This window comes from Micromys minutus (assembly GCF_963924665.1).
Source record: "Micromys minutus genome assembly, chromosome: 3".
Lineage (NCBI taxonomy): Eukaryota > Metazoa > Chordata > Mammalia > Rodentia > Muridae > Micromys > Micromys minutus.
The window spans coordinates 56,445,257-56,463,859 of NC_137972.1; the positions used below are offsets into that span (position 1 = coordinate 56,445,257).

At 42.6% G+C, this 18,603-nt stretch overlaps 1 protein-coding gene across 2 annotated transcripts in view; it reads left to right on the plus strand.

Annotated features, from left to right (window-relative positions):
• The first annotated feature begins 15,914 nt into the window (after positions 1-15,914).
• KBTBD12 (kelch repeat and BTB domain containing 12) overlaps positions 15,915-18,603 on the plus strand; it is a 70,086-nt gene continuing 67,397 nt past the window's right edge. The window contains exon 1 of one of the 2 annotated variants that reach the window (XM_080915048.1): positions 15,915-15,947. The gene's annotated coding sequence lies outside the window, so the exon portion shown is untranslated. Of the gene's footprint in view, positions 15,948-15,981; positions 16,001-18,603 lie in introns of those variants that run through there. The other variant, XM_080915049.1, reaches the window with a different exon arrangement.

Here is an 18,603-nt window from a genome sequence, read left to right on the forward strand (position 1 = left end):
CAGAGATCTCTCTACTCCCCGGCAGCCCAGGTTCTGGGTGGCAGCTGGGCCAGGCTCCGCTCTGCGTCCTGAAGTCGCCTCCGGGTGGAAACAGACGTTTCTAAGATCTGTTCCTGGTCACAGATGCTCAGCCTCTACGAGCCGCCTTTCTGGCTGGCAGGTGGGCCAGGCTCCGCTCTGCGTCCTGAAATTGTCTCCAGGTGGGAACAGAAGTTCCTAAGATCTGTTCCTGGTCACTGGATCGGGGAGGACAGGGCAGGTCAGGGCAGGGGGTGCCCTTTCCCTGTGCACTCCGCAGAGATCCCTCTGCTCCCCAGCAGCCTAGGTCTCCCACTCACCCGTTGCTCAGCCTGTACGAGCCGCCTTTCCGGCTGGCAGTTGGGCCAGGCTCTGCTCTGCGTCCTGAAGTCGTCTCCGGGTGGGAACAGAAGTTCCTAAGATCTGTTCCCAGTTACAGTTGCTCAGCCTGTAAGATCTGCCTTTCCGGCTGGCAGTTGGGCCAGGCTCTGCTCTGCGTCCTGAAGTCGTCTCCGGGTGGGAACAGAAGTTCCTAAGATCTGTTCCCGGTCACAGTTGCTCAGCCTGTACGAGCCGCTTTTCCGGCTGGCAGTTGGGCCAGGCTCCGCTTTGTGTCCTTAAGTCGTCTCCGGGTGGGAACAGAAGTTCCTAAGATCTGTTCCTGGTCACAGTTGCTCAGCCTGTACGAGCCGCCTTTCCGGCTGGCAGTTGTGCCAGGCTCCCTGCTTTCTGTTTTCAACTTTTCTGTATTAAATATACATTCTTTTTAAAGCTACATTTTATTTTTATTTATGTGTATTGTGTGTGTGTGTGTGTGCATTTTCATGTTCAAGTGTGTTATTGGATCTCCTGAAGACAGGATTACAAGTGATAGTGGGTCCTGGGAACCGAACTCTGGTCCTTTGAAAGAGCAGCCAACAAGTTTTGCTAATTGCCGAGCACCCCTTTCAGTCTCAGAAAGAATCTTCTTGCAATTGAACATATTTTTTCAGTGTAGCTTTTTACACCCACAAGAACCTGACAAACTAAACAGATGGAAGACATGTGGTTAGGTATCAAGGTCAACTCCCCAGGAAACAGTCCGAGTGTAAGATGAGAATGCAGGGGGCCTGGTGGGGTGCACATAGAAATAAATGTGTCTTGGAAGCAGGAACAGCTGGAGAGAAGAGTTGAGCTGCAACCCAGGCCTCTGCTGATCTGACAGAGGACTATGGAGCCAGAGTGGCCTTTCAGAGCTATCCTATTTGGGGGTCTTTGTATCCCTCACCCACCAGTCACTGGATGCTGAAGGCATTCAAGGAGAAAACAAAACCTTAGCCAAGGCCACACCTTCTTCCCAGAGCCATTCCAGGCAGGGGCTGAGTGAGAAACCACAAGTAGCTGCTGCTCAGTCAATGGAATGTGCTTCTGTACTGACAGGGTCTGTGTGGGTGCCACAACATTGGGTGATGCCAGAGACAGGCAAGAAGGAAGGAAAGGAAAATCAGAAATAGTATATAGTCCATACTGTGTAGCACAGGACTGTCATTCTCTGTGTTATCCTATTTGATCTCAGTAGTCTTGCAAACAGATTGGTTAAATTATCCTATATCAATCCACAGAAACTCAAGGTTAATGCCTCCATCGACACTTACTCATGAAGAGGAGGCAGGTAAGCAGTAGTAGAACTAAGGTGCAAGTCCAGTCAATGATCCTTTGTCTGAAGCTTCTTGCTGCCTCCAGAACTAAGTCCCAAAGTTGAGGCTTTGTTGGCATTGCCTGGGATGAAATCTGTTCACAACTTGAAAGAGACTTTAAAGCCTCAGTGAAGTAAAGTGCTCTGAGGCCAGGCAAACCAGAGCCAGCAGGTTGATAATGGAAGGCAACACTGCTTTGTGCAGCTGTTGGTTTGCTTTGTACCATCCTCAGGAAAGATGCTTGTGTTCTTAACCCTGGGGTTCATGGTGAAAATGCATAGCCAGAACCTCAGCAGGAATAAATATCAGACAAACTCAAGATGCACCAAAAGTCATGCAAGGCTGAGGAATGCCAAGAAATTATCTCAACGAAAGGAGACCAGGCAGAACTGTCAGGTAAATGCAATGAGTGGTCCTGGACTGCAGAAAATTCTTAGGGGTGGGGGCAGTCCTGTTATAGACTGTGTGTGCCTCTGTACTGACAGGGGCTGTGCTGGTGCATACCACAGTAATTGTGGTGGTGGTGGTGTTAAGTGTTCTGGTATTGATGGTTGCACTATGGGTTTGTAAAAGGCCATCCCTGTTCCTAGGACTCCATGCTAAAGCAACTGAGGGACTGGGTGAGGATCCCATCACAGTATCTGGAGTTTGCTCTTTTCTTCATCCATTCTCTTATAAGCAGACTACATAAGTAACTTTTAAAATGGGGGGGGGATTATTTGTCTCATAGTTCTGGATACTTGTCCAGGGTCAACTGGCTGCATCTGGAGAGGACCATAGTAGAACACAGAGGGCATGAGGGCAGCATGTGGCCTGGGTCTGTAATAAGAAGCCCTGGAAGCAGCTGATGCACCCCGGAGGGAATGACAACTCTCCTGAAACACTATTAATCATGAAGACTCTATCTTCATGACCCAAAGCTGTTCCACTAGGCCCCACCTCCCAACACTGCTGATTTCAGAAGTACATCTCAACATGAGGTTTGGATTTTGATTCTCATTTTGAGTGGGGAACCATATTTAAACTATAATGACTCTCAAATATTAGAAAACTAGAACTATGTAAGATATTGGCACAAGTAAATAAAATGATTGCTAACTGTAGTGAGAGGTCATTGCAACTCCACTGTAACTTTATTTGAATTCTTGAAATTTTTTCAATATGAAGAAATAACAAAATATATTCCCACAGCCAGGCAGTGGTGGCTTATGAACTTAATTCTAGCAGAGGCAGAGGCAAGCAGATCTCTGTGAGTTTGAGTTCAACTTGATCTACAGAGCAAGTTCTAAGACAGCCAGGGCTACATAGAGAAACCTCCCTCCAAAACAAAAAGCAACCCCCCTCCAAAAACAAAACAAAACAAAACAAAAGGGGGGTTACTCAACAGAAGAAAAACCCCTGTGGGTTCTCCATATGAGCAAGTGTTACAATTTCTAAAAAGTAAGTGAGGATTGCTGTCGATAGATCAGTGAGCCTGAACTTGACCCTTGGAAAAATTTTTAGAATGCATTTCAAATGACTGTTTTGCAAGCACACAGAAGAGTTTATTAGTGTTCTACTAACACTATTACTGTGGCATATACCCAACAGCCCTCTGTCAGTAGAGGTCTCTAGAGGCCAACAGGAACACATACAGGCACACACATAAACATAGACAAGACAGATCAAAGTAACCTCATTCTCTTTTTTAACTATAAAGGAATTATTATAAGCACAATGAGCTTGCCTTTGGCAGTTTTTGCTATTGTTGAAAGCATTCTGTGGATAAGGGGAATGCCAGAGGGTGTTTCTGCAGGAGCTTGCATTCTGTACCTCAGAGAAAGACAGTAGTGCAATTTCTACCTGCATCTGCTGATCAGATGTTGGTGGCTTAAACAATAGGAGCTGAGTTTTGAGGGCTCAAGATCAAGACAGGGCTAGTACTGAGAGCTGGTAGGAAGATGCCTCATTGGTTTGTAGAGGGTTATCTTCATGTTCATGTGGCATTTTATGTGTGTGCCTTTTTTTTCCCCTCTCTGTATGTACATTCATTAGCCAAGTGAGCGCAGCCTACTCAGGTGACTCCTTGTTCGTTTGATTGACCCTGTGTACCCTATCTTAAGAAGGGCATTCTGAGGCACAGAAGTTAGGATTCCAACACATAAATTTAAAGGACAATTCAACCTTTAAGTAGGGAAAGACTCTCTAGGACAGGATTTTCTTCCTTCCTTCCTTCCTTCCTTCCTTCCTTCCTTCCTTCCTTCTTTCCTTCCTTTCTTCCTTCCTCCCTTCCTCTCTCCCTTCCTCCCTCCCTCTCTCCTTCCCTCCCTTCCTCTTTCCCTTCCTTCCTTCTTTCCTCTTTTCTTCCTTTCTTTCTTCTTTCCTTTCTACCTTTCTTCTTTCAACTCTATTGTGATAACACAATTAGGGGACATGAAGTTAGTGGTAAAGATGGAAAGGAGAAACAATAAGTGGAAGCCTATGAATGAGGTAGTACAGAGATTTAAAATCGGAGGATAGGGTTTCATGACCCCCTCAGCTCCCTGGGTGCAGAATGGTCCTGAGAAACAGCAGCCTTCTTCTGGCTGGCATGAGAATTAAGGAGGGAATGAGCAAAATGCATTATGCAAACTGCAAGCCTCACAGAATTCTCTAATCATAGGCACTGCCACCTGCTGGGAGGCTTAATCAGAGTTCCAGCAGGGGAGGGGGTGAGAAGCCAGGAGTGAAGGGGTAGGATGCTGACTGCAGTTCAATCAGCCAGTGAGATGGGGCTGTCATTTCTTCTACTGCTGTTTTGATAAGGTTTGGGAGACAGGGACTTACTAATTTACAAATCTAATTGTGTGCTAATTTGTGAGACCTATTCGGAAGAATTCCATCCATTTTTCTATTCTTCAAAGGAGTTTAGACATTCAGTGCTTAAAGAGATCCTTAGACATTCAGAGCTTAAAGAAGACAGCTTTGGTTTAGTCTTTTCAGTAACCCTGTCCAGTCAGCCAAGGAGTCTTGACAAAGCCCTGTATTTCTTCACCCTTACACAACCTTACAGTATGAGGGGAGGGGCTTTCCTCTGCATCTCCCAGTAAACATGTTTGTCCCATCAGCTGACTCCTGCTCTTCCCAACTTCCTTAAGCTTAGTTTCTTATTTCCTTTCCCTTCCAGTGCTTGAAATCTCCCTCTTCACTTCCCTTTTCCTTTCCACACCTTGTTTTTCTTCTTTTTTGTCTCTTTCTTAAATAAATAAATTTGAGCTCCTGCCAGAACCTGAGGCACCCTTAGGCCTGCTCAGTGTCTGCTAGATTCGACCCAAAGGATCATCTTCCATATCCCACCTAAACCCAACTTCTCAAAGTCAGAAACATCTAGGAGATGCTTTGTGTCTAAGCTGCTTGCTTTGCCAGAGTCTTTAATGTCACATTCTGATATGTGCAAAATGGTATATGAAGCTAAGAAGTTCCTGAATGCTCTAACCCGAAGCTATTTCTAGATCATCTGCAAAGACTAATGCCCTTCTTTCGCTGTGGCTGGTCTACACACACAGTTTCCACTTTCTGTTGGCCTGTACAGACATTGCTTAAGGTGCCCTCAATTCTTTCTTCTTGGACAGAGCCAAACTACATTTCTCAACCTTCCTTGTGGCTCCAGGGAGCATGTGACACAGTCCTTTCAAGTAGCTGATGAAAGGGATTAGATTTGCCTCATCTACATCTGACTCCCACAAGACTCTCACAGTCTTTTCCAAACTTTTTGCCTCCTCAAAGTTTCTGACTAGTGGGTAGAAAAATTACTTTAAATGGCCTGATCATCTCAAACAATATTAAGGTCCTAAATGAGGAGGGGTAGAAGCTCTGTCCCAACCCCAATTCAATAACCTCATTCTATCATAGACATTTTTATCCTCACAGGAACCCTAGGGAAAGTTGATCAACCTGCAGCTGTTCCCTCTCCAAACTCTTCTCTAATACTTGGCATCTTACCTCTCTGTCTACACATTTCTTTGCTAATCATACTATACTCATAACATATTACTTTAGACTTCCAAAATATTTTTTTGCTGATCTTCCTGACCCCACTCTCAGTTTCATAAGGAAAGCAACTGAGTGACCTCTATGTATTAAATTAGTTGAGTGTGACAGGGCAATACAGTGTAGAAGTTCCTCCATCTTGCATCTTACTGAGGCCATTTCATGTTTAAGTAGAGTCTGATCTCCTTGATGAAGAATCTCATGGAAAATTACCCATCTGTATTGTAGGAATCCAAGGTCGGGATGTCCTAACTAACTATCTTAGCTTCTATTAGAATGGCTGTTTGTGCAGAAACCCCTCCAGCTGATCACTTCTTTAAGCTTCAGTTAAACTTTAACCCCCCAGGAAGCTGCTGAAGTGGAAATTTCTGGTTTCTTTGGAAAGTCAGTCATGTTAAATGATGTTTTTGCTGAAAAGACTCTTTACTAAAGAGTGATGAAAGATTCTTCACTAAAGACGTGCATGTATTGGTTTGTATTGCATTGCATTGCTGAGCTGCTTGTCATGATTCCATAGACAAAAATGTGCCAAAAAAATTCTTTTGGTGTTCTTGTGGCTTCTTGTTGCTTCTGTGGGCTCAGGCTGATTGGCAGAGTGATGTTGGCTGATAGAGACAGACTCATGTGGAGTTTTGCTAAGACCAGCTCACATGGTGAGGCTGGGTCCACTGGAGGATGTGTGATGTTTGAAGGGAGTGTAAGTAGGACCCAGTGAGCACAGACAAAGCGTGTATAGCTAGTTCTGCATCACTTCCTTGGTCATGCATCTTCTTTGAAGGCCTTCACTTCCTTGAGAGAGGCACAGCGCAGAATTTCTCCCGGTGTCCCTGCTAGTTCTAATTATTCCTGCTGACTTGTACCAGTTCAGCTGAGGTCTGGCTGTTTCTGCTAGGTCATGCCAGTGCTGCTGGTTTGAGCTCACTACTGAAGCCGACTGCTGGTATATTCATGAAGTGTTTGCAAGTGGAACGAGCTGCAGCTGCTGATTCCTATGAACTGAACTGCTGACTTCCTGACAATGCAGACTAGATTTGATCCAAAGAACAATTTCTAAACAGGTTCACTTCCCTCATATCCTAATAACCTTTCTTTCCCACTACCTCTAGTGGGTGGGAAACTAGAAGGGAGGTTAAAGCATTTAAGTACCCCATATTAAAAGTAGGTTTTAAAAAACATCAAGCCTTAAAAACTGCCAAGTGAAACACCAGTATATAGTTTCTGCCTTTAAAAGTCCTGTTTTCTGGACACTCTAGGCTATACGTAAATCCTCAAATATTTAGGTGTAGTTCCAGATGGCTGGAACAAAGCCTTTTAATCGCTCATAAATTATATCTGAGTGGTCATCTCTAGAGAACTCCCTGTAACAGCATACTTCTAGAATACTCCAGAAACTTGAAATTAATGCTTTTAGGATGAAAAGTGGAAAGTGTGGGGCTTGGGATATGCTGCCAATTATATCTGCTTTTGAATGAGAAGATTTACCAGTTCCATCATTTATTTTTAGGTACAACAGTTCTAGTACCTAACTGCCTGCTGCCACATCATGATGCTTGTGAACTCTAGTTCCCTGGAACTAAAATTCCCAATAAACCTTTCTTCTATATTACATATTTCTTTTATATTATATATAACTTGCCTTGGTCATGGTGCTTTGTCACAGCAGTAAAAAAAAGTTGGTGCTATGAATAGGTTATTGCTGTGACAGGTATGACTGTATACTTGTTTTTGATGAATATAGAAAACTTACATGGTAAGAGCAATGTGGACTATAAAGAGTTAACTCAAGAGGTTTCAGAGGGAAACAATATTAGCAACTGAGCTGTAGACCATTCTTGTGATATTTTTGGTAAAAAAAAAAATGTGGCTACCTTTTGCCCTTATCCTAAGAATGTGCCCAAAGCTAAATTGTACAGTTTTGGACTCATTTTGGTAGCAGAAGAGAATTTTAAGACAGCCCAATATCGACTCTATTATTTGGTTATTAATGATCACACTGATGCAAGTCTACCCTGAAAACAAGCAAGGAGTGCAAAAATGCAAAATACACAGCTTGGGGGGAAAAGAGCACCACATAATCTAATTTTGAGATTTTGGTTTGTGCTAAAGGGGATAAAGAAAAATAAAAGGGGTGGTAGCCTCATGGCCTCATGGCAGTGATCCACCTAGCTAACCCTGCAGTCTGTTGAGGAGTTTGTGATGAACTATCTGTCCCTAAGAGCACTAACAAATTAAAACTTATACAGTTTTAATTAAAAGAGGGAACCAGATTCAAGGAGAGAACGGGTTAGGTCTCAAGCAGGCAGAGGTACCTGGAAACATGGTTCTAGCTTTAGAGTCATGAATAATATGGGAAAGAATAAAGAAGTTGTGGATCTTCAGTTGTGATTAAGAAGAGCCACTAAGGTAAGGTGTGTGGGAGGGGAATCCCTGCATGGAGGCCCTGAGAGGGCCACTGTGTGAAGATGTGAGGGTGGAGGCTGGACTGTGTTAGAGATACAGAAGAGAAGCAGAAGTGTTGGAGAAGGAGATCCATGTGATATCTTCCAAGAAGAGCTGAGGGCACAAAGTGAAACCAGCGAGAGGAAAGCACTTTGCAGTAAGCAGAGATGGAAGGGATGTGACAGGAGCCACACCTGATTTGGAGTTTGCTCTGTTGGGTTTTAATCCTGCTTTGGTCCAGTATTTTATTACTATTCTCAGACTTCTCCCTTTCAGAATGGTAGTATATAATCTGTACCACTGTGTGTTTGAAGTATGTTATTTGTTTTTTTTTTATTTAAGCACTTAAGTATTTTTACTCAATAATTTTACAAGTATTTAAGCTTTTAAATTAAGTATGTTGTTTTTCACAAGGAGTTAGAATTTAGATATTGCTTTGGGTCTCAGAAGAGACTTTGGACTTTTAAACTGTGCTGAGACTGTAAAAGACAATGTGGACTTTTGAAGTCAGACTAAATGCATTTTGCAAAATGATATGGCCACAAACCTATGGAAGCCAGGGAGAAGAATGTAGTGGTTTGTGTGAGAAAGGTCCCCACAGGCTCATATATTTGTTTGGGTCCAAGTTGGTAGAACTGTATGGGAAGGATCAGGAGGTGTGTAGTCTTGCTGGGAGAAGTGTGTTACTGGGAAAGGTACTTGAGGTTTCAAAAGCCCACATTCTTCCCAGTTATCTATCCCATCGCATCATGCTTAGAGGAGACATGTGAGCACTTAGCTACTGCTCCAGTGCTATGCCTGCCTGCCGTGTTCCCTGCTGTGCTGATCATGGACCCTAAACTTCTCTACAATCTTTCTTCCATAAGTTGGTAATGATGCTTTGTTACAGTAATAGAAAATAAATTAGACAAAATTGAACCCAGGTCCTTTGCAAGAGCAGTGTTTTGTATATATCTGATTTATTAGAGTGGCTTACAAGCTGTGGCACAGCAATGGCTGTCTCCTAATGGAAAGGCCAAGGATCTGGTAGTTGTTCAGTCCGTGAGACTGGATGTCTCTGCAGATCCAGTCTGGTGCTGGGATTCCAGGGAGGTCTAGAGAGCTGCAGTTTTCAGCTCACACTGAAATCCAGAAGTGATGTTTAACACCAGTGAAGGGAGTGCTTAGGAGAGGTAAGTTTGCCCGTGAGAGCGAGGACAGGCAGACAGCACAAGTTCTCTTCTTCCTGTCCTTTTACGTGGGCTGACACCACATGTGGCCCAGATTTAGGGTAGTTCTCCCACCTTAAATAATCCAAATGAGAAATTAAGACATTTCCCCCTCCCTCAGAGATATGCCCAGCTACTTGGGTCAGTTACTTCCAACTGTAGTCAAATTAACAACCAAGATTTGCCATCAAAAGCACCAAGTGCTCTTAAGCTCTGAGCTATCTCCATCCAGTTCATGGGTGTCTTACTCAGGGTTTCTATTGCTGCAATAAAACACCATGACCATTTTCTTGTAGAAGAAAAGGGCTTATTTGGTTCACACTTTCACATTGTAGTTCTTCACTAAAGGAAGAACAGGAACTCAAACAGGACAAGAAACTGGAGGCAAGAGCTGATGCAGGGGCCATGGAGGGTGTTGTTTACTGGCTGGCTCATCCTGCTTACTTATAGGACCCAGAACTACCACCACCCTAGAAATGACACTACCCACATTGGGCGGGGCACACCTTCCCCTTGATCACTAATTGAGGAAATATCTTACAGCTGGTTCTCATGGAGGCATTTCCTTAATTGAAGCTTCTTCTCTGATGCCTCTAACTTGTTTCAAGTTGACACACAAACCAGCCAGTACAATTGGGTACAATTTTTTGAGGGCATAATAAATCTCTTACATCATCCAAACAAAGCTACGACCCAAAATCATTTTCAACGAAAGAACAGCATTTTCAAGGAGGAGGAAACACACATAATAGGGAAAGGCCTGGAAGGAAGTGAGCACAGAGGCAGGGAGGGAGCTTGGGAGCTACAGAATTTTCCTGCACAGGTGCAAGTTTTAAACTTAGTAGCAAAGAGGAAACAAAGGCAAAAAATGGGGCTGGGAAGAGAACAATTTTTTTCTGGCATTTCTTAAATTATGAAAAATTAAACAGCTCTGTATGAAGGCAGAAGACAGAGAATATTCAGATGTTACATTATCTTCTATCTCACCAGATTATAATCTCCAAGGAACTGTTTCTCGATAATCCCTGTCACAAGATGTGTGTTCAGTCCATGAGCAAAAGTAAGGTCTGAAGGAATGGAAAGCAGATGGCTCTTCAGAGCCAAAGTCAAGTCACTCTGCCAGGACAAACTCAGAAGAGGGAGGCTCAGAGAGAAGCCAGGGGCAGTGGGCTGTACTGGTGGAATAGCCCTTCCTCCTGTGATTTCGCATAAAAGTTTCTCTCCCACTGAGTATTAGCAAATGGGAAAAAAGGCTGGATCCTGACACAAAAAGAATGCTTTGGAAGAAACAATGCATGAGCAAGAGGGAGAAACATAAAATAATGTTTTAGTTTGTTGGAGAAATTTATTTCTCATAGTTCTAGAAGCTAGGAATTCTGAAATCTAAGGGCCCACATAATTTAGATGTTTTACCTATTAAAACGTGGCAAAAAAGCAAACACAAGCAAACAAAAAACTTAAGACAGCAAATCGGGTAGAATTCTGGCAATAACTAACTTAATTCACTGAAAATGGACTCCTGACCCACTCATGATTTAATTAATTACCTATGGATTCCACCTCCCAATAGCCTCATAGTGGAAAGTAAATTAAAATGAGCTTTGGAGGAAACATCCAAACCACAGCAGCCTGTGTGCCAGCCATGTACTGATTCCTTGAGATGCAGTAATGAATGGGGCCACTTTGCCCAGGAGAAGCTCACTATCTAGCAGAATAGAGACCTGAGACCATCGTGGTACCATGTGCTAAAGCCATTTGTCAGTGAGGAGATAGTTGAGGTGTTCCAGTGACAGAAGAAGCATCAGTGTTCTGCTAAAAGTGAAGGAACTAAGTGGTCTAGGAAATGAGGGACTCCCTAACTACATACATACATTCATCTACTCCACTGCTTATTAAGACCTACCCTGTACCAGGATCTGTGTTGGGCTTGAAAGCAGAGCTATACACACTTCTTGCTCTCATATCATTTGTAGAAAAAAAGCCATTAGCTACATAATTATATGCACAAATGCAAAATTAAGCTTGAAAACAACTAGAAATAAAAGATATGTGGCATTATGAAAAGCAAAATGAATGTTTGAGTTACAGAGCCTGAACAGCACTCAAGGCTACCTACTTATACAATATAATGCTTGTGGTGGTTTGAATATGCTTAGCCCAGGGAGGGAGTGGCACTATTACGAGGTGTGACCTTGTTGGAGTAGGTGTGGCCCTGTTGGAGGAAGTGTGTCACTGTGGGGTGGGCAATGAGACCCTTCTCCTAACCATGTGAGAGCCAGTCTTCTCCTAGTAACCTTCAGATGAAGATGTAGAACTCTCAGCTCCTCGTGCCCCATGCCTGCCTAGACACTGCCAAGTTCCCATCTTGATGATAATGGACTGAACCTCTGAATCTGTAAGCCAGCCCCAATTAAATGTTCTTATAAGAGTTGCCTTGGTTATGGTGTCTCTTTACAGCAGTAAAACGCTAAGAAGTATCTCCCTTTTTCTGAACAACAACAAAAAAGTATTTGCTATCCAGGGTAAACTAAATTCCACAATCTCTGCCCTCTGGCAGATACATTTTGCCATGCAACTCAGAGCCAATGATACACAGTAAATCATCTTGTGTACTGAGAGGTGTCCTCCTACAAAGAAAGGCTTGCTATCCCCTTTTCATCACTGCTTGGAGATAGTGGTGAGATGTTTCTGGGCAGGTAGATGAGGCAATATCTGAGGAAAGTTCCATTCAAAGAGGAAGAGGCTGGGTGGCTAGTGACTAGAGCCACTTTAGCAGCCTTGAAAAGCTCCCGGTTGGGCAAATGTGTATTAAAAATTCACTTCCGTGTCTTAGCTCTCATTCTAATGATTTGGAAGAAGAGCCAAACAATATATAGGATTATTGCTTAATAATGTAACAAATAATAACAACTCATCATGTAGTGTCAAGAAACTACTAAAACCAGACTAAATCAGAGCTTGAGTATTCATACACACGGGATTTGGGGATTTCACAGCTGAGGAAAGTGAAATAGCCCCCAAAAGAAATTTGGTTTCTAGAAGGTTTTCTGATTAACTTGTATGTAGCCTCAAATGCCCTCAGCATGGAAAGGCTGTCTGAATAGACTGTGCTCATAGAAATGGAACAGTGAGGCTTAGTAAACTGGCAATAACTCCATTCTTTGAGCTTCACTGTGATAAATTCCTAAAATGAAAAAGCCAACAAAAGAAGTGTGGTCCATATCTAGCTCACAGTGGGATGAAATAGATTATGAATAGGAAATAGCTTTCTATTCCATTTTTCAAGATCTTCTGAAGATCAAGCACAATTTCATTAAAATCTGAGACACTAATAAAAGAACAGGCAAACGTAAAGCCTTGGCAACTGCCAGGAAAAGGAGTTATGGAGAAAAGTGTGCCTTTTAAGTTAGGCACAGAGGCCAGAGGACAGTACAAAAGCCCAGAATGTCAGAGAAGCATGTGAGCATGTGTTCACATACATGTACACACACAAGCATACACAGACTCACACACACAGGAGGCCAACCAAGAACCAAATTGAAGCCCCAGTGCCCTTAGTGTTTGATGTATCAGTATGTTTGTTAAATATTAACATTTCCTTTGTCATCTGGCAAACAAATATTTTGAGATCAACTAAAGTCACCTAGGGATAAAATTAAGGATCTAAATTGGCCTCTGAATTTGTCACAGGATCCACCTCTCCTCGAAACAAATATAAAAGGCAAATTAAATGGCCAATGAGGAAGTTAAAGAATGCTTGGCTTTACACTGACATCCTGTAAAGAAAACCAAAATGAGGAATGGGAATCATTGTAGAAGGATCTAAATGAAGCTGGTAGATTTGTGAGCAAAGGAGAGAGGAATTTCCTCAAATAACTAAAAACATGAACTATAACATAGACATATGTGAGAACAATACTAAAATGTTCTCAGAAAGACTAAGGCCAGAGGATGAGGAGTCTAAGGCAGTCATGGATGCATAGTGAGTCCTTTCAGAAAAGAAAAAGAAAAAAAAAAATCCAATTTAATATGTATACATCAAATACATAAAGTAACATTGAGTCTTAAAACAGAAGAAAATTGTCACACATAATATATAAACCTTGAGGGCATTATTCAATAAATTAATAACAAAAAGTCAAACATTATATGTATATGTATATGTTTGCGTATACATACAGGCAGAAAACAGACTATTGATGACTGGATATCTGGAAAAAGAGAAAAATGAAGCATTACTTTTTTAAGGACTTAGTGTGTCATGATTTAAAAATGTATAAACAGAAATGGTGATGGCCATCTGATACAGGGCTAATATCCAAAATATATTCAACCAATAGACAGAAACTGCTGACCCCTGTGGTTGAATTAGGAAAATGCTGGAGGAAGCTGAGGAGGAGGGTGACCCTGAAAGCACACCAGCAGTCTCAATTAACCTGGACCCCTGAGATCTGTCAGACACAGGATCACCAATCAGGCAGCACATACCACCTGATATAAAGTCCTGAACACATAAAGAGTAGAGGATTCTCAGGTCTGGGTTCAGTCAGAGAAGATGCACCTAATCCTTAAGAGACTGGAGGCCCCAGGGAGTTTAGAGGAATTACAGGGGGCATTCGATGGGGACATCCTCATGGAGTTGGGGGCTGGGGGCAAGGGGGCAGAGGTATGGGATGTCTAGTAACATTTAAAAAGCCCTGCTGTGATTATTTTAATTCAAGAAAGCTGAAGGTATGAAAATGTTTGTTGTTTAATTTAGAAGATAAGACACAAGCCCTGTGTTGGATTTTGCAATATTTATATATTTATTTGTTTTCAACAGGCTTTACTAGATATAAATATCTTTTAAATTATTAACATGTTAAAGGGGATAACATTTAAAATGTAAATAAAGATCCAGTAAAACAAAGAGATAATACTGTTAACAAAAAAAATATTGAAATGGTGATGGCAGTTGTATTAACCAGCAACCAGTTACTACAATGAAATATCTGAGGTGATTAACTTATAAAGAAAAAAATTATTTTGTTTCAATTGGGAGAGGGTCTAGTCCAAGACTGAGTGAGCCCATTGTTTTGGACCTCTGGTAGGAAAAGGAAGTAGCAGAGAAAGAGTAACAACCGAGGTCCTGTTGACTCCATCAGAGGCATGCATCCCCTCCTGTAATCAAAGGGTTTATCAGATCCTTTGTTCTAAGGGTCAACAGCATTATTCTGGGGCTCACACCTTCAAAATACGAACTTCTGGGGGATACTTAACATCTAAACTATAGTAGCCACATGGCATTATGTGATGCACCATTGAACATTTAAAAATGATTAGGTGGTAAATTTTATGTTAAATCTATTTTACCAGGCTAGAGAGATGGCTCAGCAATTAAGAGCACTGACTTCTTCCAGAGGTCCTGAGTTCAAATCCCAGCAACCACATGGTGACTCACAACCATCTGTAATGTGATCTAATCCCCTCTGCTGGTGTGTCTGAAGACAGCTACAGTATATGTGTGTGTGTGTGTGTGTGTGTGTGTGTGTGTGTGTGTGTGTATGTATATATATATATATATATATATATATATATATATATATATATATAATAAATCTTTTTAAAAACATATTTTACCACAAAGATTCTTAAGGAAAAATATGAATATGCCCAAGAATGATCCAACCTGAGAAAGACTCATTTCTATGACCCCAGCTTTGTGGGAGGGAGCAGCGGGTGTTATTATATTCTATGACACTCAGAGAGGAGCTCCCTATACTTGAAAGCACCCTGAGAACAGAATTAATCTTTCCACTTACAGGAAATTCCTCTCAACATCAGGAGCTAATTGCTCAAATACAGTTGCCAGCTATAATAAATAAAAATATAGAAAACCTATATTCTGTACTGAAGCCAAAACCTCTTTTTATAGAAAACCTCTATTTTGTATTGAAACCAAAACCTGTTTTTGGTTTCAAAACAGTGAGTTGCTTCTAAATGTGGACTGGCCGTGTGATCTCTGGAACATATTATACTAAAAACAAATACAGTTTGTATGTCTGAATTTTACATTTAACTGGGTTCCTGTGTTTTATTAGAAATCCTACCATAGGCCATACTCAATAAGATCACACAGAAATCTTGGGTGAGTTTTGCAACGTTTAAAGATGAAATGAAAGACGTGCCCCCCTAAAGGATCCGGTTTCCGAATTCTCTTTCCGAAGGTGTCATCTTGGGCTAGTGGCTGGCAGAACACAGAAGAGCCGCGCAGGCGCAGAGCACTTGCTGGGTGAGGGACGGCTGTGGGGTCTGTGGAACTGGCGCGGGAAGATCCCCGCGCAGGCGTACATTTCGGCACGTGTTGGGGCCACTGCCGCGCGGGGACCTGCGGAGATGGGCACCTGTTATCTCTGGGTGGCCGCCAGCGTCCCCCCCCCCCCCAGTCCTCTCTGGGACGCCGCCTGTCCACCGCACCCCCTCTCCCCTGCTCTATTTATAGCGCTTGTCCTCACCGGCCCATTTCGGGAGGTGTTGTCAGCCAGGCCTGCCCGCCGGCCCGCGCCGTGCCCAGTCATTGCGCCATGGCGGCGGAGCGAGCAGGGCCGGGCAGCAGCGAGTAAGTAGAGGCCCAGAGAGGGGATGCCCCCTCGGTCGGCAGGCCGGCACGGGGTCAGTGGCTTCTCTGGCTTCTCTGTGGTATAATCCATTTGCTAGGCCTCCAAGATAATTCCCTTCCCTAAATGACCCCGCTGATTATTTTTACGACCCCACTAGACTATAATAAATGCCATCGAGGTAAGACTCTCCTGCCTTCCTAGAGCCCATCATAAGGCAGGGTTCGGTTGGCTTAAATTCAATCAGCTCTGAGTGTATCCCTGGGCGACTCTCTTAACTTTAAAGGCAGGAATATAATTGCCTTGCATTTTCCCCACATGATTCTTAAGAGGAACTAATGAGCTATAATGCATATTAAAGCACCCGGAAAAGTATAAGGAACTGTGCGAATGCAAAACATTGTGAGTGCACCAAACGAAAGAGAAGAGAAAGCTTATTTGTCTTTATTGTCTCTGTGACTCATCGCAAGCCTTATGTATGTTTGAGGGTGAATTATTCATATTAAACAAATCAGGGAAACGACAACAGCAGGGAGGTTGAGTGTAATTAGGGTGGTATGCATGTTCAGCCATTTCCTACCGAATTGGTAAAAGTAGGATTGGGGAAAGCTGGTGATGGCAGAAACAAAATACAGTAAGTTATGCTATAGACCAGGGGTCACAAACTTCTGTAAAATCCTCACGGAAAGAAACAGGGAAAGCAACGTAAATAATGGCTGACACTTAGGTCTTAGCACTGGTGGGCAGATGTGCCAACTGAGAAGCTGCAGCTGGCTTTTCAGGTCACATGGAAATGAGCTATTATTGCTTTTTTTTTTTTTTTTTTCTTTCTTCCCTGTAAATTCGGGATGTTTCAAGTTTGCTTCTGCTGGCTAGTCCCCAGGAATGAGGCCTTTATCTTAGAGCAAATAATGACTGTGAATTAACTTTGAGGGTAGGGGTGAGAAGTAGATGTCATAATGCCACAAATTATAGGCGAGGGAATAAGTCTCTGGGAAGGATTTATAGCTGGACAAAAGTATAATAACTTAAAGAACTAAGGTGTGGTTTAAGTAAGATCAGAACTCTCCAAACCTGACAGGTACATGCAGAGATGTAAAGGGAGAAGGGTAGACATAGCTGCACATGCCTTTAATCCTGGCGCACAGGAGGCAAGCAACATCTCTGGCTGTGGATTAAGAGGCCAGCCAGAGCTACCTAGAGAGACCCTGCTTCAGAAACATTTACTCTGATGTAGGGGGGTAAGATTATTAGGAATGATGTAGTTTGCTGTAAGCAGTGCTCTTAACCACTGACCCGTTTCTCCAGCACCATTAAAAGGCTTTCCTGGGGGCTGGAGAGATGGCTCAGTGGTTAAGAGCCCTGACTGCTCTCCCAGAGGTCCTGAGTTCAACTCCCAGCAACCACACGGTGGCTCACAACCATCTGTAATAGGATCTGATGCCCTCTTCTGGCATGTCTGAAGACAGCTACAGAGTGCTCACATATATGAAATAAATAAATCTTAAAATAATAAAAAAAAGAGCAATTAGTGCTCTTAACCACTGAACCATTGCTCCAGCCCAAGGCTGAACACTTATTAAAAGTAAGATGCAAAGAAATGTATGCCTACATTGGCTTTCATAGATCCCAGGGAGTTTCCATTGCACTAGGCTACCACAGTGTCCACCACAAATACTTTCCAGTTCCGGTTATCTTTCCAAGTGCTCTGTTCCATGTCTCTCCCTGACCCCTGCCTGATTCCTCCTATGCTCATTCCCACCCACTCCCAGTCCGCCTGAAAAATCTGTTGTATTTCTCAATCCCCGGGAGATCTATGATGTGTCCCAGCTTGAACCCTCCTTGTTACTTAGCCTCACTGGGTCTGTGGATTACACCATCAGTATCCTTTACATAACAACCAAGATCCACTTATATGACAGTACCTAGTGCTGTCTTTCTGGGTCTGGATTTCCTCAATCAGTATTTTATTTTTCTAGTTCCATCCATTTGCCTGCCAAGGCAATTGGCTGTCATTTTTTTTTTATAAGAACAGCTGAGTATTACTCCATTGTGTAAATATACCATTAAAAAAAAGGCTTTCCTGATAAAAGATTTTACTTCGGAACTGGGAACATTATTTTCTGATGTCATAATTGTTGATATTTCTTGGTTTGTTAACCAAAGTCTGTTGAAGGCAATTTGGGGAAAACTAGATTTTTGGAACCCTGTCGTAGTTACTTTTCGGTTCATCAGCTGTTTGGTTGGTTTGTTTGTTAGGTTTGGGGTTTGTTTGCTTGTTTTATTCTTTTTGAGACAGGGTTTTTCTGTATAATCACCCTGGTAGTACTGGAGTTCACTTTGTAGACCAGGTTAACCTTGAACTCAGATAGAGCCATCTGCCTCTGCCTCACGAGTACTAGGATTAAAGACCCGTGCTACCATGCCTACCTTTTCACGTTTTTTTTTAAAAAATAAAAATTTAAAGCTTTGATGTTGATCATTTTTATTACAGTTGCAACCTATTCACTATACCAAATATTTTTATGGGCGAAATGAGCACATAACAATTCTGAATCTAGTAACTTCCCCCACCACACAGGTCAGTGCTGAATAAATGAGCGAAGAGGTGGGGGGAGATCCGCAAGATTTCAAAGCTGTTGTTACTCAGGCCAGAGA